Raw genomic sequence first — 23,455 nt, 5'->3', positions numbered from 1 at the left:
CTTATGCATCTCAGAAAGGTTTACATTTTTAAAGACACCGTCTGTATATTATATCTGCTATTGATGTATAGGATTTATGGGTATGTAACATATTAAAATAAAACACATTCATACATGATGGTCTTTGCAGCAATGCCCTAAGGTAGACAGCATTTTTCTTTTCTTATTTCCAGCTTCAGGCTGGTTACCAGTTTCCCCTGCAGCAAAGCCCCGGCGGGCAGCGAGGCCTTGAAAGGCACACCCACGGCATCCGGCCCGTCTTTCCTCCTCACCACAGCTCTAGCTTCTGCCCCTCTGCTCTGCATCCTCCTCCCAGAACCACCCTGGCTGCTCCAGGGGAAACAGGAAGGTGGAAGGCACAGCCGCTGCCCCCAAGAAACGATCACTGTGACTAATGCTCTCCTTTGCTGAGGCCAGAGCAAAGCTCGGACGCAGCCGCAGCCCAGCCAGAGGGGCTTCCTCAAACCCTAGGATCTACGCTTGGCTTCCTGGTGTTTGTTTGTTTGTTTTATTGATTTTAGAGAGGGAGGGAGATAGAAACATCAATGATGAGAGAGAATCACTGATTGGCTGCCTCCTGCACGCCAGGGGGTCGAGCCCACCACCTGGGCATGTGCCCTTGACCGGAATCGAACCCGGGACCCTTCAGTCTGCAGGCCAACGCTCTATCCACTGAGCCAAACCGGCTGGGGCCTTCCTGGTGTTTTTAAAGGGACGAGGAAATTAGCCAATCCAAGGAAGACTGCAGAAGGGACTTAACTTCAGTGAGCAGCTGTGGAGATGCTTTCTTCCACCCCCACCCCCACCCCCCCAAAAGGTAGTTAGTGCTACAATACCCTGGGGCGAGGCCTGCCTTCCTCAGTATGTGGGCAAGGCTACGGAGGCCCTTGAAGTCACTTTCAGGGCACCATTCTACAGACTTTCAGGGCACCATTCTACAGACGAGGATGCGTAACTGGTTGAAGATACAGAATCAGGAAAGAAGATCAAATGGAGAATGAATGCAGTCGCTGCCCACATTCTCCTCGGACTCCGACGGGCCACACTCCGGGCCCCGCGTCTGTGGAACCAACAGGCCCGTGGGTGAGAACCTCCACAGGTGCCGCTTTGCTCTGATGGCGTCTGAGACCTGGTGTGCCGAGTGCGACTCTCTAATAACCACTTTCCTGCAGACAGGGCAGGGGCGGCTCGCCAGTCCGTGGTTAATACTCACGTGGCCCCACTTCCTCCTGCGACAGGGCCGCAGCTCGCTGCCTCTGCCAGGCGCGCGGAGGAGGAGAAGCTGCGGGGCTGCGGGGGCAGGGAGGTGGCCGCCGGGACCAGGGGAATAACTTTTCCATGACGTCACCCAACTAGTTAGGACCGCAGAGTCTCTAAGAAAGTCATTGATTGTGGTCACTATGTCTTTGTAAACGTCCCCCTTACCCAACTCTCTTATTAGTACAGGTACTAACAGTTTTCAACTGATTCCTTTCATTTCTAAAATAAAGAATAATGTCACCTGTGCCCAATGTTGATTTGGCATTCTTTTTCCCAATATGTAATTACTACTTATATCTGTTTCTTTTCTTGTTTCATTGACTAGAACATCCAAAACAATAACAAATAACAGCATTACTAGCAGCTGGCCTTTACTTATTCTTGGTTTTAATTCTTGGTTGATCATCACAAAGTTTAGCATATTTTCGGCTACTGGTTGGCCACAGACAGTATTTATTATGCTGAGAAAGTATATTTTTATTCTTGGTTCTTTCTCTAAGTGTTTTCACTGCAAATGAATATTAAAATTTTAACAAATGCTTTTTTGGCAGCTGTGAAGATGCTAGGTCAGGGGAAAGACCTGAGATCGTTTTCTTCTTTTTCAAGGGTCTAGAGAAGTTTTTTAAAAATCAAAAGGATCTGAAATTTCGAAGCCGCCCAAGTGCCCACCAATAGATGATTGGATAAAACAGCTGTGGGACATTTGCACAATGGAATACTACTCAGCCATGAAAAAGAAGAAACCGTTCCCCTTCGCGACAGCATGGAGGGACCTGGCAAGCATGATGCTAAGTGAAATAAGCCAGACGGAGAAAGGCAAGTACCATATGGCTTCACTCATATGTGGAATCTAATGAACAAACTAAAATAACAAGCAAAATAGAGGCAGACTCATAGAGAGCAGGCTGATAGCTGGGGGGCAGGGAGGTTAGGGGCTGCACAGGGGTTGGGGATTGAGCAGAAAATAATAAGGAAAAGAAAGAACTCACGGGTCTGGATGACAGGTGGTGATTTCGGAAGCAGGGGCAGGGTGTGGGTGTGGGTGGAGATGGAGGCTAGTATAGGGGGATAACGAGTGATGGAAAAAATAAAATATATATACTAAAAAATAATAATTTAAAAATATTCAGAAGGATCGTGTATCCTGGAGGTTCTGCTTATGGGTTTGAAGACTGTGGCCATTTCCTTCTTTGCTCTTGGTCTAGGCCAGGGCCCAGGGAGGCAGCCCGCAGGCCGCACGCACTTGGTAAGCGGCTTTCAGGGAGCACAGCCACGCCCCCGGCGGCACTGACTCACTGACTCGCTGCTAAGTGTGCCCCACAAACCTGAGAGACTTACTCTCTGGCCATTCATAAAAAACCTTTCCCGACCCCTGACCTTTTATGGTAGACAACTGGGGCATTTGTTTCCTAACATTTTCCAATTTTATACCAAAATTAATGTTCGCTGCGATCTGAGTTGTACAGAGTACCCAGCGATGGGCCGAGGCCGAGCGCGTGCATGTGTCGTTTCACTGAATCCACGCCATCCCTGCACTATGACTCCCATTTGAGGGGAGGGGACGGAGGCTGAGGGAGGTGGGATAGCCGGCCAAGGTCACGGGGCAGCGGGAACGCGGCCTGCGCTGAACGCCGTTGTGGTATCACGTCCTGTTCTACGTTGTCCGTCTCCGTATGGATGTCCTTTCTCACTCCTAGTTTGCATTACTTACTCATTTTATAAACATTGTAAGTTGCCGTAGACATTTATTTTGTAAATGTATTATATATTCATTTTTACCACTATTTAATATATATTCATTTTTATATGTGATTAGTCAAAAGTAGATCTATTTTATTGGCTTTTTGTTTGTTTCGCTTCACCCTGTCTTCTAGGACTCCTTCTTAGAATTAGCTTTTCATTAGTCTGTTGCTACACTGCATCAGACTGCAAAATATGACCCATTCTAGTGCTATGTTTTCATTCCAGCCCTACCCCGCCTTCCTCAGGCTTCTCTTGAAGAGTTTTTTGCCCTTACCTCCTGAATGGAATGCTTATTCAATTGATAGTCTTTCTTGGTTGTTTAATATTTTTAAAAGTAATTAAGACTATGAATTTGGGATATTGATTAGATGCCATCTCATAAGTTGTGATCTACGATTTATCAACTGCTGTAGTAAATATTTTTTGTTAAGCTTTTTATTTTGAGATCATTATAGATTTCCGTGCAGTTATAAAAAACAAGAGAGAAATCCCGTGTGTCCTTTACCCAGTTTCTCCCCAAGGTAACATCTTGCAAAACTGAAGCCCAGTCCTAGCCGTTTGGGCTCAGTGGGTAGAGCGTCGACCTGGGGACTGAAAGGTTGCGGTTCTATTCCGGTCAAGGGCACGTACCTCAGCAGGTTCGATCCCCAGCCCTGGTCAGGGAGCTTACGGGAGGCAACCAATTGATGTGTCTCTCTCACATCGATGTTTCTCTCTCTGTGTCTCTCCCCCTTCCTTCCACTCTCTCTAAAAATCAATGGGAAAATATCCTCAGGTGAGAATTAACAAAAAACAAAACAAAACAAAAAAAACTGTAGCACAACATCACAGCCAGCATATTGACTTGGACACAGGGCAGATAGCGGACAACTCCCAAGGCTCCTTCCTGCGGCCCTGCGCAGCCACACCCACTGCTCTCCGCCCCCTGCCCACCCTCTCTGCCCTCCTGGCAATCACACGTCTGTTCTCCAGTTCCATGATTCTGACATTTCACAAATGTTATATAATTGTCATCACAACCATACAATACATAACCTTTGGCAATGGCTTTTTTCACTTGGCATAATTCTCTGGTGATTCAGCCAGGTTGTCGCATGCATCGATAGTCCATTCCTTTTTATCATTGTCTAGTATTCCGTGGTGTGTCCATAGCATGATTTGGTTAGCCACTTACCCACCGAAGGACATCTGGGCCATCCCGGCTTCTGGCTGTTACGAATAAAGCTGCTGTGAGCGTTTGCAGAGGGACCTTTGTGTTCGCCTTAGTTTTCATTTCTTGGGGATAAATACTGAAGAGCACAGTCCCCAGGTCACACTGAGGCAGGATAGTGAGAAGCGAGGGAGAGTCCTTGACAAGGGCAATAAGGGAAACTGAGACAAAATAATTTCCTCAATTGCACTGCTTTTGGGCCTTTGTCCAAAATCCATGGGCACCCTCGCGTGGATCTCTCTGTTCTGTTCCATTCATCTCTGAGCCTCCAATATCACGCGTCTGTTCTCCAGTTCCATGATTTTGGCAGTCCTGATTCCTGTAGCTATACGATAAGACTTATTTCTCCCACTTTAGTTTTTTTCAAAACCACTATAGCTAGTCTAGCCTTTTATATAAATTACAAAGTATTTTTGTTGGGATATTGATAGGAATTGCATCAAACCTGTATATCAATTTGGAGAGAACTGGCATCTCTTGTATGTTGGGTCTTCCATGTTCATTGCTGGTATATAGAAATAGAATTTATTTTTGTATGTCTATTCTTGTCTCCTGCAACCTTGCCTAACTCATTAGTTTTAGGAGAGGTTGTGTGTGTGTGTGTGTGTGTGTGTGTGTGTGTGTGTGTGTGTGTTTACTGTGCTTGGAATTTTCTGTATAGATGAGCATGTCATCTGCACATAAAGCCAGTTTAATTTCTCCCTTTCTTATCTGTATGCCTTTTATTTCCTTTTCTTGCCTTATTACAGTGCTTAGAACACCCAGCACTCGGCTGAATACATCCCAGGTTTTTTAAGAAAAGTGTTTTATTTTTAAGTTCTTGAGGTTTATAACCTTTATTATTCACTTCTAGTTTTATTTCTTCTTAATAAGAGAAAGTCAATGACATTTTATAATTAAGTCTTTCACATAAAAGACAATAAATTAAATAAATTTTCCTTACCCTCAATCCCCTAACTCTCTACTTTCCAGTCCCATTAACATAAGCTGGGAATTTAGTCTCAAATAGATTAAAGTTATTTTTATGGCATATTACCTTTCATTCACAAATATTTTTGACATCTGCCATCTATTTTACTTTATTATTGAGACTTTATTTTTACCCTGGCACGGCACGTCTCTCCGGAGGGTGCCAAGACTTTATTTTTAGAGCAGTTTAAAGTTCACAGCAAAACTGAGGGAAAGGTGCCGAGATTTCCATGTACTCCCCGTCCCCACACACGCTCAGCCCCTCATTCCCGACGCGCCTGCCACGGGGCGCGTCTGCCGCACCTGATGAGCCTGCTGCCAAGGAGACTCACAGAGACCACCTGGGCGCAGTATTATGTTTAATTACTACTATGTTTAATTATTACGTTTAATTGTGTTAATTATGTTTATCCCAGTCCCTCTGTGCCATGCTTCTCCATTCTGAAATTCCTAATACTGGATACTCTCAGACAGAGAACATCATCAAATGACTCTTTGGTTGGTGGTAGATTTCCAGAGCCTTTTTATATCCGAAAACTATTTTTCTGTTGCCTTCACACATTAATAACAGCTTGACTGGGAATTAAACACGTAGATTATAACACTCCCCTGGAAACTCGGTAGACGAAGCTGCATTGTCTTAAGTACTGTGATCCTCATTGCAAACACACACCCAGGCCCTCTGCCAGCAGACAGGGGCGGGCATTATCCTGGTCCTGCTCTCTTCCCACCTCGGTGATGGCCAGGCCCCCTTTCTCAAGCCCAAGCCGGAGGGCGGGACAGGGCCCCCGCTCCAGGTGTCCAGCAGCTCTGCTGACCCAACGCCGCTCCGCCCTCCTCCCCCCGGCTCTGAGCCCAGCAGGCACTCCCACCACGGCTCCTCCGGGCTCTCCGAGGCCCCACCACGGCTCAAGGTCCGCCCACCGCCAGCAGCTCCCCGCGCTAACCAGGGCGGAAGCCTCTGCCCCTCGCCTTCCCTCGGACTGCATGCAGCCAGATGCGGTGGTGGGAAGCCTCTGGTCGTTTCAAAGTCATTCTTGAGCAGGGGAAGCGGATTTTCCACGTGGGCAAACGGGTCTCTTAGTGTCGGAACGGGACAGTGGGACAGGGACAAAAGGCCTTTCTGCTCTTCCCAGCTAGTCTTGGTTTCATAGTGATGCCTGGAGTGAGGGGCCCAACCCGCCCCGCCCGCCTCACAGTGAGGAGATTTCACGGACGTGCCGCACGTCTTCAGTGCTCTCCGCCGCGCGTCTCCCACGGTTTGTCATCTCGTATTGGAGGGGAGCTGGAAATGCTGCCTCAGGGACTGATCACCCAACGTGACTTTCAGCCTGTGCCAAGACTGTCCCCTGGGGTCACAGAGCTCTGGGGAGGGCAGTGGCAGATCCCGCCTGGACAGCCAGGGTGGCCGCGGGCCAGCACGTGGGAGGGCTTGCTCCCGGGGCCCGCTCCCCAGCAAATCCCTGCGGCGGGGCCTCTCCAGGCCCAGCGCTTTCAATGCGCTTTCAATAGCATCGGCTGGAGCTTACCGAAGCTGGCAAGGCTCCGCCCCGAAGATTCCGGGGAGTCCAGGGCCTGCACTTTCATCAGACATGGGGCGAGGAGGAGGGTGCACGCAGGCGGTCCAGCCACAGCCTGACAACTGCAGCACCAGAGCACCGCCCGTCAAACCACCCGCGGGAGCCCGCTGCCCCGCACCTGCCGGCTCCTGGGCGCACCTGGGGAGGAGCAGCCCAACTCACCACGCCGCCTCCCACGCCACCTCCACGCCTGCCCACCACGCCTGCCCCCCACACCGCGCCTGCCCCCCGCGCCTGCCCCCCCCCCCGGGCCTGTCCACGAAGTGTGCCCCGTCCTTGTTTGTTTAAGCAGAAGGAAGCTCGCTTCGCACTGACGCAGAAAGGTCTCCAAGACGGGCCGAGGGCAGGAGGGCGTCACTGAAATGTGTGACCCGCTGGCACGGCAGGCGCTCCTGCCAGCCGCGAGGACACCCGACAAACGAACAAACGTCACCGCTCACCACACCGGAGCCTCCCAACCTCCTCTGGGCGTCGGGAGAACATGACAACATGGAGCTGGGGAAAGAAACTTCTGGAAAGATACCCAGCAGGAGTGGGAAGTGGGTGGATGGAGGACAGAGGCAAATAAGAGATTTTAAAACTATATACTTTCTTCTACTTTTCAAACTATTATTACCAAAAATATATAGTGTTTTAAAACACTAACATTTTTTAAAGAGATTTTTGATGTGGAGGAGGGTTATACTGTATATGCCCAAGGCTGGTGTGATTTTTTTTAAGACTTTTTTTTTTTTTGAGAGAGAGAGAGAGAGAGAGAGAGAGAGAGAGAGAGAGAGATCAATGTGAGAACAAAACATCAATGGAGTCCACAACCCGGGCACGTGCCCTGACTGGGAATCAAACTGGCAACGTTCCGTGCTCAGGACGACACCCAACCAGCGGCCCTTACATTCCTTCGGGGCCTGTGGTTGGTGTGGCTCACACGGGCCCTGGCGCGCAGGCTGCTGCGGAAAGGCAGGCGGCGGGCCTAGCGCCTGCACCGTACGTGGCTGTGGCGCATCGGCGATGCTCAGGGGCTGCCTGACTCCTGCGGCTGAGGGAAGGCCCTGGTTACCCCGGGTCCCACCCGGACTGGTCTCACTGGTTTGGGGTGGGGCCAGGGCACGGAGCCTTTTAAAGCTCCAGGTCAGTCTAGCGTGCAGCCGCGGTGCAATCGCTTGGTTTGGAGCTCCGGAGTGAGGTTTCCGAACCGGAGTGAGTAACACACCCGCAGGAGGCAGTTCGTGACCAGCGGTTCCAGACGTGCCTGCGCCCGAACAGCCCCTTCCCGTCCGCGGTCTCGGCACCCTGGCAGGGGCTCCGCACGCGCCAAGGCCCAGAAGCCACTCTGTCCGGGAAGTAAGAACTCCGTTTTCTAAGTGCAATCCAACACTTCCCCCTGCGAGCGGGGCTCACACTCCTGCCACCCGCTTCCTCCTCCTCTGTCCTCCCCACTCACCCCAGGCCTCCATCAGAAATCACCCGCAGGAGCAGGGGAGCGCAGGGCTAGACGGCGGGGCCTCGCCCTGCCCTGACGGGCACTCCTCCGCTGACCCCAGGGCGCCCGCTGACCCCAGGGCGCCCGCTGACCCCAGGGCGCCCGCTGACCCCAGGGCGCCCGCTGACCCCAGGGCGCCCGCTGACCCCAGTTGCCCACTGACCCCAGTGTGCCCGCTGACCCCAGTGTGCCCGCTGACCCCAGTCTACCCACTGACCCCAGGGCACCTGCTGACCCCAGTGCACTCCAAAGAGGGGGAGCCATCTGGCAAAAATGTCTCCTCGCCTGCTGTGTGTGCAAGGCTCTCCTTCCACCAGACACTGCGGCCGCTGTTCACACCAAACCGTGCACAAACAACAGACGGCCCTGAGCCATCACGAACTGCCGTCACCACACCAGGGCTGAGCCTGGGCTGTGGCAGCCTGTGGCTCGGATTCCCAGACTTGGAGGTGGAGGACTCATCGTCCTGCCAGGTGCTTTTGGAAATGTGTCGTGGGGGCACCTGCGTGCACCAACCAAAACCTGGCGCCGCTGGCACCACAGAGCAAACACAACCACAGCGATGTGCCACCTGCTCTGCCCTGGGCGCCGGCCTCCCAGCGCCGTCCTGTCTCACGGTCACCGTACTGAGGAAGCTCCTGAATGCCTTCGCTGCTTGAAGATAAAGCTGAAGGCTGTGAGAAGATCCAGGAGGCTGATCTGCTTCCTAAGAAACTTGAGGCCTGGAATGTAAAAAGGCCTGTGCCTCTCAGCGAATGAGAGCTGGCCAGGGCAAAGTGAGAGCCCGCGGGCCCTCCAGTGGGGACCTCCGTGTCTGTAACTGGACAACGGTATCATCAAAGCTTCAGAGGGCAGGCGGGGAGGGTGGGTGGGAGAGATCAACCAAAGAACTTGTATGCAAACATGCATGACCCATGCACAGACAATAGAGTGGGGAAGGCCTGGGGGTGGGGGGGGCAGGTGCGGGTGGAAGGAGTCCATCAGGGAAAAGGGGGGGGGGACATCTGTAATACCTTCAACAATAACGATGAATTTTACAAAAGAAAGCCTTCAGAAACATCCCTGCACTTACTCTGCGTAACGGGAGCACACTGAACCTTTTGAAACTGGCTCCTGGGGGCCTGGGGGCCGTGCCTGCATTTGAACGGCGAGTGCCTTCCGCAAGTTGGAAGATCCGTGTGGCACCTGGTAAAGCCGCCTCCCTCGAGAGACAACCTTCCCACGTCCACGGTGCTCCTTCCAGACCCGAGCAGAATCCTGAAAAGCCCAGAGATCCGAAGAGCCCTCCGAGCACCGCCCAGAAGACTCATCCCGAGTCCTGAGGAAGAACCCCAGCACACCTGAGGTCCGCCGAAGCCAGACCCTGTGTGAGACCACGCGCTGGCAACGGCTCCGGCTCCGTCAGGCCGAGCCACAGGCTCCGGTGGAGAAAGCAGCTGCAGCGCTGGAAGCCGAACCAGACGAGAAGGGGTCCAGGCAAGGAGCCCCTGGCGGGCGGGGAAGGAAGGACAGGGCTGCGTTAGGAAGCAGAAGCCTTTGGCGGGAAAAGGCTGCAGCTACCAAGGAGCCCGCCGCTGAGAAGGAGCCGCCGCTGAGAAGGAGCCGCCGCTGAGAAGGAGCCGCCGCTGAGAAGGAGCCGCCGCTGAGAAGGAGCCCGCCGCTGAGAAGGAGCAGCCGCTGAGAAGGAGCCGCCGCTGAGAAGGAGCAGCCGCTGAGAAGGAGCCGCCGCTGAGAAGGAGCCGCCGCTGAGAAGGAGCCGCCGCTGAGAAGGAGCCGCCGCTGAGAAGGAGCCGCCGCAGAAGGAAAGGAGCCGCGGCAGAAGCTTACCTTTGCTCATTCCGTTAGGTCAAATCACTTTGGACAGCTAAGTTTTGTATTCCTCACCTGAGGATGTGTTTATTTATTTTAGAACGAGAGGGAGGGGGAACAGGGGAGAGAGGGGGAAGAGGGAGAGAGGGAGAGAGAGAGGGAGAGATCAGATGCCTCACGACCGCTCCCTGACTGGGGATCGAACCCGCAACCTGTCGGTATACAAGACAACACTACAACCAAATGAACCACCCAGCCAGGGCAATAGCTAATTCTGGATGAAAACCTGATCAAAGGCAGTGAGGGAAAAGAAAAGAAATCACACTGCTGTTCCGCTGGTGCCCACATCCCGCCCTCTAGTACCCATCACCGCCACCCCAGGAACACAGAGACCCAGAGGGAGAAGGCACACAGACAAACATGCCCCATTTCTCCCCTGAAGGGGATGAAGGGCCAAGAAATCTTACTAGCTAAACATATTTTATAGACTTGATTATTGTAACAAAGACCAGCACATTTGCATGAGAGAGCACAATTCCTAAAAATCAAAAATAAATATTATCTTCTTTAAATTACCATTTAAATAGCATTTATTCCCTGAAGGGAGCAATTCCACAAGAGTTCCCTGGTTCTTTCCAGCCAGCAAAGCCATGCCTGAAGCTGACAGCGCTTGAATAAGTTTAAGGGAGCTCCAGGGAGTAAAAGAAGGGGAAATGGGAGCTTTTAATATCCTAAAACTGAAGAAACACTTTTTTCCCCAACGTCTAAAAATCAACACTTCTCCCAAAAATGCCAGACACTTAGAAGGCAAGGTGTCCCTAGAGAGAGGCTGCGGTGTAATTTCCTTCACACCCTCTACGACCACCTAATCCCATCTTTCTACACGTGACCTAACTGCAGAAAGAAAAGCATTTATACCAAAATCATGACAGACAGAATCAAGCAATGCCAGGAAGAAATCCTCCATTGCTCAAAGGGAGAGTTCCATAAAAAGAAAATCAAGTGGAGGGAGGGACAGAGGTATGAATGGATGCACCGATGATGAATGGATGGGCAGATGGTGGATGGATGGACAGATGGATGGATGGATGGATGGATGGATGGATGGCCGATGGATGGATGGGAGGCCGGATGGATGGCTATCAGTTGATACAACTTTCAAAATCAGAGCTCTATAAACAAGGCTATCATGCCAGAGCTAAAGGTTTTCACGTGGAAGCGTGTTAATTTTCTGCTTTAAAAGATTTTATCTCCAACTGTACATGCTCTTTTACCTAGTTTTCTTCCCCAAATCTCCAAGTCATGAAGCCTAACTGAATCAATTAAGATGCTTTTGGCTTCAATTAACAGAATATGCTGCTTAAACAAAAGGGGCTTACAACTAAAGCTTACACATACAAAAAGTTGGAAGCAGGAGGTTCCTGGGGCTGCATCGGTGGTTTGAGGATGTCAGCACTCTAGGTCGGTGTCACTGCGATTCTAGGCATCTGTGTAGTCAAAAGGTAGTCCCCCATTATTTGCACAGTTGACAACCTCATTGGAAGGGGTTGGGATAAAAAGTAAGTTCTCATCTCTTACATTGGCGAAAGCCGGGTCCCTTGCCCACTATTAGACCAGTCACTGGAAAGGATATCAAAGTATCATGGACCACTCATACTTTGTCCCTTGGGTACATCGTCATTAAACAAAACCAGAGACAAGAGGGAATGGCTGTCGGATGGGCCAACATCATCTTCTGTTCCCACTTCTAAATCCCAGATAGCTAAAAGGCCCCCTCCAGTCAGAATTGCACCCTAATAATTCCTATAATGTGCCCTCCAGAGAGACTGCAATCACCTCATTCCCTTTGTAACCAAGTTTTCCACCTTCGTCTCCTCAGCCTCCTACTTGAGGCCCTTAGGACTGCAAGTGACAGAATCCCACTGAAACCAGCTCAAGCACAGAAAGAAGTGGTTAGGAGAAAGCAAGCGATTTCACAGAAACCAGGGCAGTGACTATAGTCAGGCTTCTATGCAGGATCACCAGGAACCAAGGCAGCCACCTCCACCTCTGGTCCCCATGACTTCTGGGCCCACCCCACTCTGTCTCTGCAGTTCAGCTCTCTCTGCTACGTGGTGCACATGGCAGAGTCCCTGAGATGGCACACCCTCCAGTCTGCTGTTGATGGAGGCTAGCCGGCATCTCAATGCTAAGTCCAAGTCCCCAGAGAAAGATTCGGGAGCCATGCCTGGTCCATCAGCCACGGGCAGGAATGCCAGTTCACACAGTTCAAATATAAAAGCTAAGGACCACCCCTTGGTATCTATTTGCCAAAATGTAGGGAATGCATAGGCCTTGAAGTCCTAAAAGGGTTGTACACACTCTCTTAGAAGGAATATCTTGGACATCAGCTTCCAAGACCTAGCAGGCCAGAGGATGGGAAGGAAAAACACAGCAGTCACCCCAGAATGACCACCTGCACCTCTCTTCTCTCAGCAGGTAGCACAGCTGGCAGAGCACAGCAGAAGGAGGGGAAGAAGCCACATGTATACACAGCATCTTGCCTAGCAGCTACCCTGTTTTCCCTGCCCCCCTGCTCTGCCTCAGGTTGGCTCCTACCCAGATCCCGTCTCACACCCTCACACCCACCTAACTACACTCATCCTTGCATTCATTGCTCCACTCCAGGCTCTCTTTGCCAAAATGCTTTCCCACACAGGAGTCCCTGTCTCCCAAGCCACTTTCCACACACATGTACCTCAGAAGTAAGCTCGGTCTATTTTAAACTCCTGTAGCCGTCTGCCATCTGTCTTATCTGGAGAACTGAATGCGGAAACATGGAAACTGATGTCTGGTCATGGTCCCGCCATGAGCTCAGAACCTTGGGACACCAAGGCATCCTTCCTATAGTGGATGGAGAAAACTCCCTCTCGGCTAGTTCTTGAGGCCATTGGGAACATCAAGAGATGAAAGATAACAGGTTTGGACAGTGATTGACAGTGACAGTAAGGTGGCAGCATCTTCCCTAACCCCTAGCCATAGCGGGGAATTGTCTAAAATTTATAAAGAACTTACAAAATTCAACACCAAACAAACAAACAATTCAATTAAAAATGGGCAAAGGACCTAAATAGACACTTCTCCAAAGAGGACACACAGATGGCCAAGAGACATATGCAAAAATGCTCAAGTTCACTAATCAGAGAGATGCAAATTAAACCCTCAGTGAGATACCACCTCACACCTGTGAGAATGGCTATCATCAACAAATCAATAAACAACAAGTGCTGGTGAGGATGTGGAGAAAAGGGAGCCCTCGTGCACTGCTGGTGGGAATGCAGACTGGTGTAGCCACTGTGGAGAACAGTATGGAGTTTCCTCAAAAAATTAAAAGTGGAACTGCCATTTGACCCAGTGATCCCACTTCTAGAAATATATCCAAGAAAACCCAAAACATCAATCAAAAAGCATGTATGCACCCCTATGTTCACAGCAGCACAATCTACAATAGCTAAGCCCTGGAAACAGCCCAAGTGCTCATCAGTAGATGAGTGGATAAAAAAGCTGTGGTATATCTACACAATGGAATACTATGCAGCAGTAAAAAGAAGAATCTCTTACCCTTTGAGACAGCATGGAGGAACCTGGAGAGTATTATGCTAAGTGACATAAGCCAGTCAGAGAAAGACAAGCACCATATGGTTTCACTTAATGTGTAATCTAATAACAAAATAAACGAACAAACAAAATAAAAACAGACTTATAGAGAACAGACTGACAGCTGTCAGAGGGGAGGGTGTTGGGAAATTGGGTAGAAAAGGTGAAGGGATTAAGAAAAAAACACACACAAAACCACTCAATGACACAGACAACGGTATGGTGATTACCAAAGGGAAGGGGGTGGAGGAAGGTAGAAGAGGGTAAAGGAGGGATAAATGGTGATGGAAGGAGACTTGACTTGGCGTGGTGAACACAATACAATATACAGATGAAATAGAATTTTACACCTGAATCCTATATAATTTTATTAAACAATGTCATCAAAAATCTATACTAATAATAGGGTAATATGCAGGACGCCATCACAGTAACAACTGATCAGCAGGCTGCGTGCGCAGCAGGTATGGGTGGGCAGGGACTTGCAACGTCAGGGATGGGGGCGGGGCCGTGGCAGAGAGGCCCCTCTGCGTGGCCCCGGCAGGGGGTCCACAGGCGCACCGAGAGGCCCCTCCGCCGCAGTCCCTGCTGGGGGTCTGCAGGCACCAGAGGTCTACAGGCCTCTGCTACAGCCTGGCCCAGGGGCAGAGCTGCGGCAGGGGCCTTCGTGTGCCTGCGCTGGGGGTCCGCAGGCCTCTGCCATGGCCTGGCCCAGGGTCTGCAGGCCTCCCCCAGCTCCAGCCTACCTCTTTGGGGCAATGGATCGTGGGGCTCCCGCACTGTGACAGGGCACAGGCCAGGCTGGGCAGGCTGGGGGACCCTCCCCCCCGCAACCCCAAGTGCATGAATTTTGTGCACCAGGCCACTAGTGCTTCAATAAATTTATTTTTAAATAATGGCTTCCTTTACTTTTCTGAGCAGACATTCCCAATGTCATGGGGGAACAGCCCATGCCAGACCGAGAATCCTCAAGTCCATCCTTGGGCAATGATGCTTGGAAATGGTTACCATGGCAATCAGCTCTGCCCCTTGGCTTTCTGAATGACCCTGAGCCAGTCATCCACTGTGTGAGCTTCAGATGCCTTCATGTGGCTAGGAACCTGTTCATCGGCCCAAAGTAGAACCATATATCAAGGTGTGTCTCTAATACTGACACAGTGACAGTGCCTGCTCTGATGCTGTTGTGGGAATTAAATGAACCTGGCGCTAACCAATGATAATCACAAATGTTTTATGTGTATTGAGTGCTGCATATGAGCTTTGCATGCATTCATTCATAACAACTCATGAGGCCCATACTAAGCATTAAATGTTTTCATTTAGAGACATAACAACAGCAAGTTAGAAAGAAGAAATCTAGAAAACCAGAGGCTGAAAACCAAATTTAACTTCTTTCCTGGAATCTGCAGACAAGTCATGGAAATGCTCTTCAAAGGAGCCACTCCACAAATTCAAGTGGGAAAGAAGCGCCCGCCTTGACCACCTGCCCCTCAGACAAAGGGCAGCTGCCTCGGGACTGGAAGGACTGGACCCATCCATACCCCACACTCACACTTCCTGCCACCGTTCCTCAAGCTGCTGTCTTCCCCCAGAGGAAAGCTCCCCACGTCCAAAAGACACCAGCTGGCTGGCAGACAGCTGCCTTCCCACGTGAGGAGAGTTACTGGAGGTCTGCCAATCACATGACTACACATCCCACTTCCGCCACAGCAGATGGCAGAGAGTCACTGCGGATGCAAAATGTCACCGAAGGTTTCAGGGGCCCATGGGGGGAGTCACCTGTCACAGAACACTGTCCCCTACCACCGTGTCGGTCCCCTCCTCCTCCCTGCCTCCTCTGGCTGGCCTCAGCAAACCCCCCCTCCCCCCCCACCAAGCCTCCTGCTTCGCAGAACAGTCAACGCTCCTCTCTGAAAACACACGGACGGGAAGCTCACCTTCCCCATGAGGTTTTTATGAAAGCAAAGCATCCAAGTGTTTTCCCTTTGGACAAAAATAGGTGTTTTCCCAAAAGAAACTGGTGTGATCCATTTTTTAGCCAAGAAATATTTATTGAGCATCTACCATATGCCAGGCACTATTCTAGGCTCTGAGGCTACACAAGTGAACAAGTTGTCAAGACAATACAATGGTCTCCGTGTGTTCGCAGGTCTGATTATGTATAAAGTACTATGTTAACGTTTATTGGAGAACTTTCTATTCCAGACACTGCCGAGTGCTTTCTGTACATTATCTTACTTCATTCCTCACAACCCGCTGTGAGGTTTTTCTTTCCTATTTGACAGATGAGAAAACGGAGGCTCAGAGTGGTAAATAATCATCTGCCCAACACCACACATCTAGGGAGGAGCAGAGTGCAAACCAAACCCCAGGTTTGGACCCAGTTTAAAAGCTCACATTTTAAACTCTGGCCGGGTGGCTCAGTTGGTTGGAGCACCGTCCCGTACACCAAAAGGTTGTGGGTTCGATCTCCAGTCAGGGTGCATGTGGGAGGCAACCAATCGATGTTTCTCTCTCACATCTACCTCTCTCTCTCTCTCTCTCTCTCTCTCTCTCTCTCTCTCTCTCTCAAATCAATACAAACAAATCCTCAGGTGAGGATAAGAAGCGTTCACACTTTTAGCCAGTAGCCTGGAGGCCACATCAGCCTCTGGTTTCTCATTACTCCACAAGTCCCTGTGCCTCCATTGTGGGCCCCAACTCTGCAGCGTGGCGTTAAACCCTCCCCGCCATTTCCTACTGCCATTTCCTACAAGTGCCTTTAAGCCACGGTGCTGCCTGCCATGGTGACGGACTAACTTTTCCTGAAGGCAGTCCTCCCCGCTTCTCTCCTGGGCCACCTCCAGGCGGCACCCTCCCACCCTCTGTCCTTCCTTCTCCTCCCTCTGAACCTCCAGCCCCGTCTGACAGAAATTAAATTCTCAATGCGAAAGTCACCGTCTTGGTTTTGCTTAGGAGAAAAGAGCAACCACTACGTAACCGACACCCAATGCCAGGCCAGGTGACCGCATGGAAATCGTGTTCGGAGGTTATTATTCCGGGTGAAAACAGCCGCCTCTCCAGGAAGCCCTCAGCCCCTCCCCCTTCGGGAGTGTGTTTTCCAGACGGCCTTGCCCCCGCCCTCAGCACCGGCTCTTCCACAGGATGGGCGTCTGTAGGCAGTTTCTCTGCCCCTGAGAGCGATCACTTCCTGGCAGTGCCCGCCTGTCACCTGAGGGCCCCACATCCCACAGCGCCTTGCACAAGCTCTTGCTCAATGAATGTTTGCTGAAACGGCTCTGTCTATGCTTTCACTTCTACACATTTCAACCACATTTCCAAAGCCCGTGGCCCTGTCTGGGGCCACCTCCCTTCGCTCCAGAGTCTGCGAGAGTTTGTGGAAAGCTCCCGACTCCCGTGGCGACAATTACACTGATATTCAATAACCGAGTCCCAGGTCAGGATATCTTCATGCCAACCGGTCTGTGCTTGAACATCAAAGGGAAAGTCAGGGTTTCCTCAAAGCTCGGTCCTCTTCCCATGGTCCCAACTCTGGGAAAGGCACCACCCTCCCACCTAGTCCCCAAGCCAGAGCCTGAAGGAGCCAACCCTCACTCCTCCCTCGACCACACTCCCACTCGCAGGCACCAAGCTCTCTCCACAGCTCTCCCTAAACACCTCTCCAACACGCCACACCTCTCCCTCCTCACAGCAACCCAGGCGACCTCCAATCGCCCCGATTCCCACCACGCCTCCCAGCCCAAGTTCCTCCTCCAGCCTTGCCAGCTGGAAATCCATTTCCAACTGCAGCCAGCGTGGTTTCTAGAAGGCCAATCTCATCAGTAACACTTTATGAGAAAAGGCTTCTGGACCCTAGAAAAAAATGTGCTCTTTAATTGGACGCATGAACCATTTATGGTAGGGGTCCTGCCTTCCTTTTCCTAACCACACACCCCCCAACTCTGTAGATATATCATCACAGACACTCTGTGGCAGCAAGACAAACACAGTTTGGTTGCTCAGTCCTCCTGTGCCTTTGCCTACGCCATTCCCTCTGCCTGGAACCACCTCTCCCTCTCCCCCCACCCTCCTTTATTAGTAAAACCTATCAGCTCTGAGGCTGGGCTTCAAACTCATTTAGTCCTGGAAGGCTTCCTGATGCCTTGAATTAGGTGCCCAGCTCTGCACGGCACCTTGGATCCCGCACTTACCGCCTTCACGGCACGTAGCACTGTCGGCACCCGCCTACTTACAGCTCTGTGGTATTTACGAGACAACGCTTTTGTCATGGCCAATCATGTTCACTGTTGGACAGCCCACCACCACCTAGCGCAGCAAGCATTCAATCAATACTTCAATGGATAAATCAATCAATGAATGCACACATCAAGGCTTCTGCGAACTCTTGATTACAATCATCGTACAGGGCACTATTGTGAAGACTGGGAGCTGCCTGGCAGGCTGAGAGCCTCTATTTACGTTCTTAAAAAGGCTCCACACTTGGGAGAGAGACAGACATCTCGGGCAAGGAAGCTGGGTGTAGCACTGCAGGGCTGACAAACAGTGGCATCTACTACAATTGTGGGAATAGGCGCTCTCTTTTCCAGGAAAAGGCCAGCCTCGGGAAAGGAGGGAGCCCATGGCCTGCGATGCGCAGGGGCCGGAGAAGCCCCGGTGGGCGTGCCCTGCCCAGGGAAAGGGAAGTGAAATCTCTTCCCGGGGGCATCCACTGAGACATTCCCAGGCAAAAGGCGGGACCCGATGGCAGGCACCCTGGCGGAGATTTTATAGGAGAAACAGCCCAACAAGGACAATTTCAAAGCTTCCCCATTTCCGCTCCATTCCCCTCCGCCCCATCTCTCAACCTCCTTTCTTCCTCCATTGAGTGCTTGGGATTTGAGGTAAATGAAAAAGCGTTAAATAACTATACCCCAAATGCACTAACTCCGTGGTCGGCAAACTGCGGCTCGCGAGCCACATGCGGCTCTTTGGCCCCTTGAGTGTGGCTCTTCCACAAAATACCACGGCCTGGGCAAGTCTATTTTGAAGAAGTGGTGTTAGAAGAAGTTTAAGTCTAAAAAATTTGGCTCTCAAAAGAAATTTCGATCGTTGTACTGTTGATATTTGGCTGTTGACTAATGAGTTTGCCGACCACTGCACTAACTGATGGTCGGGTGTTGACCTAGAAGGCCGTATCTACTGGACTGCAGAAGGGTCCAAGGAAAGCGGCCACGCCAACGGCCTGCCTCTGCAGCAGCCTCACCCTAATCCAGGAGCAGGTGGCAGGCCACTGCTGGGCGTGCGGAGCCTTCGGTTTTAGAATCAGGATCTAGAGATACCATGGTCTCTTAGGAAGCAACGAAACAAAGAGGACTATTACAGCTTGTGTCTGGGTGTTGAAAAATTAACTGGCACTACAGCAATCCGAAATGGGCTCCCAAGAGGAGCACAGAGGCAGACGCTCAGCTGCATGCGGCCCCCAGATCAATACCCTGACGCTCCCTCCGTCCCAGCAGGGAGCAGCAAGGGGCCCGCCGCCCCTCTGCAGTTCAGTGTGGCCGTGCAACCTGCTCCGGCCAGTGCTGTGTGTTGGGGGGATGGAATCGTCCAGGGAGAGCTTCGAGAGCCACTGCGAGACTTGCCAAGGGAAGCAGCTTCAAGTCAGAGGGCCCGTTGGCCGGGTCGCTTTTGTGACCACAATGAGCAAGCCCTCCCCTCCCACTCGAGCCAAACCATGCTGATCATGGCTAAGACCAGAAATAATGCCAGGCACTACAGAGATGCCACCACAGCTCAGCGCCAGGAGAGACTCTGTCGCCACTGAGCTGTGCAGGCATCCGCTCTGAGAGCCGTGTGCCAGCAGCTAACACTGGGCATCACCAGTGGTCGCTGGAAGGGGATCCAAGCACTGGTGGAACCCTGCGTGCTTGCTTAACCTTATTTCAATGGCGGCACCACAGAGCCTTCTGAAGAGCTGTCCCTTCCCACTCTCGGCCCACAGACCTCCACCCTGAACTCCAAGAACGCACTGGCCCATCGGAGCACTGCTTCTCACTGGCCCGGCTGCCATTCGCCCCAGTGAGTCAGCACAGAGATGGGCACGCTCTTCCTCACTTGACCTTGAAGGCAGAAGAAAGAAATGTGGGTGGAGCCTCCACAGACAGCTTGCCATTGGGAGGGGAGGCCCTGTTATCTGGGAATGGAGCCAAGAGGGAGGAAGAGAGGAGTGAGAGAAGCTGTCCCTGGTAGCACAATGGGCCCTGGATCAAGCTACAGCTAGAGGCAGGAACCCTTGGACTTTCTGGTTAAATGAAGCAATAAACTCCCCTCTGAATGAAGCTACTTTGAGTTTCCTGTCACCTGTAACCAAGATTCCTGCCTCATACAAAGGGTGGTTGGAAGGAATAAATTTGAAGGTTCCATCCCACCTGAGATTTAAGATTCAAATGTCAGCATTAGCTAGACACCCTCAGCATTAAAGGGCGTAGGGAGCTAGGAGGGAAAAGTGTATTATTCTAAACAGCAGGCAGATCCTACAAGATGAGGTTTGTACAAATCTAAAGCATGCCTGCCTATACCGGCTACCTAACGCAAGGGCTGTCCTCTGGATGTTAGCCCATGGAGGCAGCCATGCCTTCAATCCCACCCCATCTCCTGACCATCAACACGTGCAGCACTGGGCTGTGGGGGTAGAAGTGGAGGGGGGGTCCTAAAACACCGCGAGAGGGGGCTGCTGTTGTTCTTTCTGGAATGTGCTGTCGGAGCCGCCTGCCGTTGGGAGACTGTGCTGGAATGCCGGCACAGTCCGCGTGCGGCCTGCAATACCGACTCACCCGGAAGGCGCCATCGCACCTTCACGGGCCTAGTACCTCTACTAAACACAGCTTGGATGATCCTTTCAAAAACCCTAGCAGAGCGTAGGTGCGGGATTACAGGTGCTAGTCTTCCGCAGGCATCTTGTGTTTGGCCCACAACATGTCTTCTTTTAAAAAATGAAATTTTTACATAAAATCCAGATTCCTGGCTTCTCTTGAAAAACTAGAAGAGTCCGCATCCCTGGGCTTGGATTCCCCCAGAGCAGAGCTCACTATTAGATGCCCCTTTTGACAAGGCACCGGCACTCCAGGTCCACGCGGGCCACCGCTGCCAACGCTCTACACGCTGCCCGTGTCACTCATTTAGGTCTCCCGCCTGGATCCTTCAGGATTTGGGTTTACAATCCCTTTACCTTACATATGTGTCCACAGATAAATGTGAAAAATGTCACTTTAAGGTTTTTTACATTTTATTTGTGTGTGTGTGTGTGTGTGTGTGTGTGTGTGAGAGAGAGAGAGAGAGAGAGAGAGAGAGAGAGAGAGAGAGAGGGAAACATTGACCACTTGCCCTTTTATGCGCCCTGACCAGGGATCAAAGCAGTGATCCTTTGGTGTACAGAACAATGCTCAACCAACTGAGCCACACCAGTCCGGGTGAAAACTATTATTTTAATCAGCCAATGTCTTTTTTGAACATTGGATTTCAATGTTTCTATGACCTTCCAATAGTGTTCCATGTGCCACAACACCAAACGTCTCAGTTGGTCATTAGCCATGAATTGCTGGGCACTCGCTGTCCCCTAAGCCTTCACTCACTGGAGCCCCACGGAGTCTGCAAGATTCTACTCACATGCCTTCCCCTTGGGGAGGCAGCCTTGATGCCAGAACTGCCCAGCAGTTCTGGTTCAGAACAAATGGTTTTTTTCCAACCATCCTATATAATAAAGAGGTAATATGCAAATTGACTGTCGCTCCAACACACAGATGGCCACTCCCATGTGGCCAAAGATGGCTGCCCCCATGTGGACACAAGATGGCCAGCAGGGGAGGGCAGTTGTGGGCAATCAGGCCAGCAGGGGAGGGCAGTTGGAAGGGACCAGGCCTGCAAGGGAGGGCAGTTGGGGGTGATCAATCCTGCAGGGGAGGGCAGTTGGGGGCGACCAGGCCAGCAAGGGAGGGCAGTTGGGGGTGACCAGGCCTGCAGAGGAGGACAGTTGGGAGCAACCAGGCCTGCAGGGGAGGACAGTTGGAGGTGACCAGGCCGGCAGGGGAGGGCAGTTAGGGGTGACCAGGCCGGCAGGGGAGGGCAGTTAGGGGCAATCGGGCTGGCAGGGGAGCAGTTAAGTGTCAGTTAGGCTGGCAGGGGAGTGGTTAGTGGGTAATCAGGCTGGCAGGCAGAAGCAGTTAGGGGCAATCAGGCAGGCAGGCAGGTGAGCGGTTGGGAGCCAGCAGTCCTGGATTGTGAGAGGGATGTCTCAGATTGGAGAGGGTGCAGGCTGGGCTGAGGGACACCCTCCCCCGTGCACGAATTTTATGCACCGGGCCTCTAGTTCTCATAATATGAGGGCAAATCACATCTCAGCCTCGTTCCTTCCCACTTTGCGCCACAGTTTTGTAGGGACCAAGGTGTCTCCTCATGAGGCCAGTGGCTCTCCAGGACAAAGACCAAGTCTCCAGCACCTGAAGAATCACTGAGTCACTCCCTCCGGCACCGGTCAGCAACCAGTGGTCCGCAAACCACTGGTGGTCCGTGAGGTCCGAAAGGTTGGCGACCGCTGCCCTAAGGGCCAGCATTTTCCCTGCCTTTCTCATTTAAACCCCACTATACCCCCTGTGAGGTGGGTCCTACTAATGTCTCCATTTGAAAGATGAGGAAACTGAGACTTGGAGAGGCTCTGAGAGTGGTTTTCTTAACTGCCATGCTGCCTGAGCACACTGCCTCCGACCGGGGACCTAGCAGGCAATGGGGTCTGTGGGCTGGAACAGGCACTTCCAATTCCTGCAGACTCCTGAAGACGCCTTCTCTTCCTCCACCCCCTCCTCAGCTCTGCTCCAAACCCTCGGGGGGCCTGCCCTGGGCTGTCTCCCCCACTCTGCCCCCACACGCTGCCTGCCAGTGGAGCTGCTGACCTCCCCTCATTGCACGAGCTTTCCAGCAGCTCTGCTTTCCTCTGAAATTACATTAAATTGCTCCATTAGTGTCAAAAGAGGGAGATGCATGATACCGCTATGAATTTCCTTTTCTAAAGAAAGTTATCTTCGGAGCTGTGCTCACGCTGCCTGCTTCCAGAAAGGCGAGGTTATTTGGGGGCACAATTTATTTGCAGAATACCACAAAATCAGTCTAAATGCCGGAGTTTATTCCAGTTGGCTTGCCTGAATCAATACGGACGTGATAATGCAATTCATGCAAGTGGACTTGAATAGTCATTTCTCCAGAGATGGTGCACAAACGGCCAATACGCACATGGAAAGATGCTCAACATTACTCCCCAGCATGGCCATGCACCCCAAAGCCACAATGAGACGCGGCCCCACTCCCACTGAGGTGGCTACCAAAAACACAACAGAAGATAGCGAGTGTTGATGAGGATGTGGAGAAACTGCAGCCCTTATAGACCGCTGGCTGGAATGCAGCCACAACAGAAACCAGTATGGAGATTCCTCAAAATCTTAAAAGGAGAGCTGCCATACGATTCAGCAATTCCATTCCTGGGTATCCATCCAAAAGAATTAAAAGTAGACTTGAAAAGATATCTGTACACCCATGTTCATAGCAGCTTTATCCACGGTAGCCAAAAGGTTTCAGAAGCAACCCCAGTATCCATCAGTGGGTGAATGGAGAAACAACACGTGGCGTATACATGCAATAGAATCTTATGCAGGCTTAAGAAGGAAGTGAATTCCTGACACATGCTACAACATGGGTGACCCTTACAGACATGATGCTCAGTGAAATAAGCCAGACACAAAAATA

General features: G+C 51.4%; 1 protein-coding gene across 3 annotated transcripts in view; it reads right to left on the bottom strand.

Moving 5' to 3' along the window:
- PRKCB (protein kinase C beta) overlaps window positions 1–23,455 on the bottom strand; it is a gene marked incomplete at its 3' end in the record, with an annotated part of 295,893 nt that overhangs the window by 193,025 nt on the left and 79,413 nt on the right. The window lies entirely within an intron of this gene.

Source organism: Cnephaeus nilssonii, assembly GCF_951640355.1.
Source record: "Cnephaeus nilssonii genome assembly, chromosome: 2".
NCBI classification, from domain to species: Eukaryota; Metazoa; Chordata; class Mammalia; order Chiroptera; family Vespertilionidae; genus Cnephaeus; species Cnephaeus nilssonii.
Note: the sequence above shows the minus strand (reverse complement) of the source record. Positions and strands in the feature narration are given on the sequence as shown.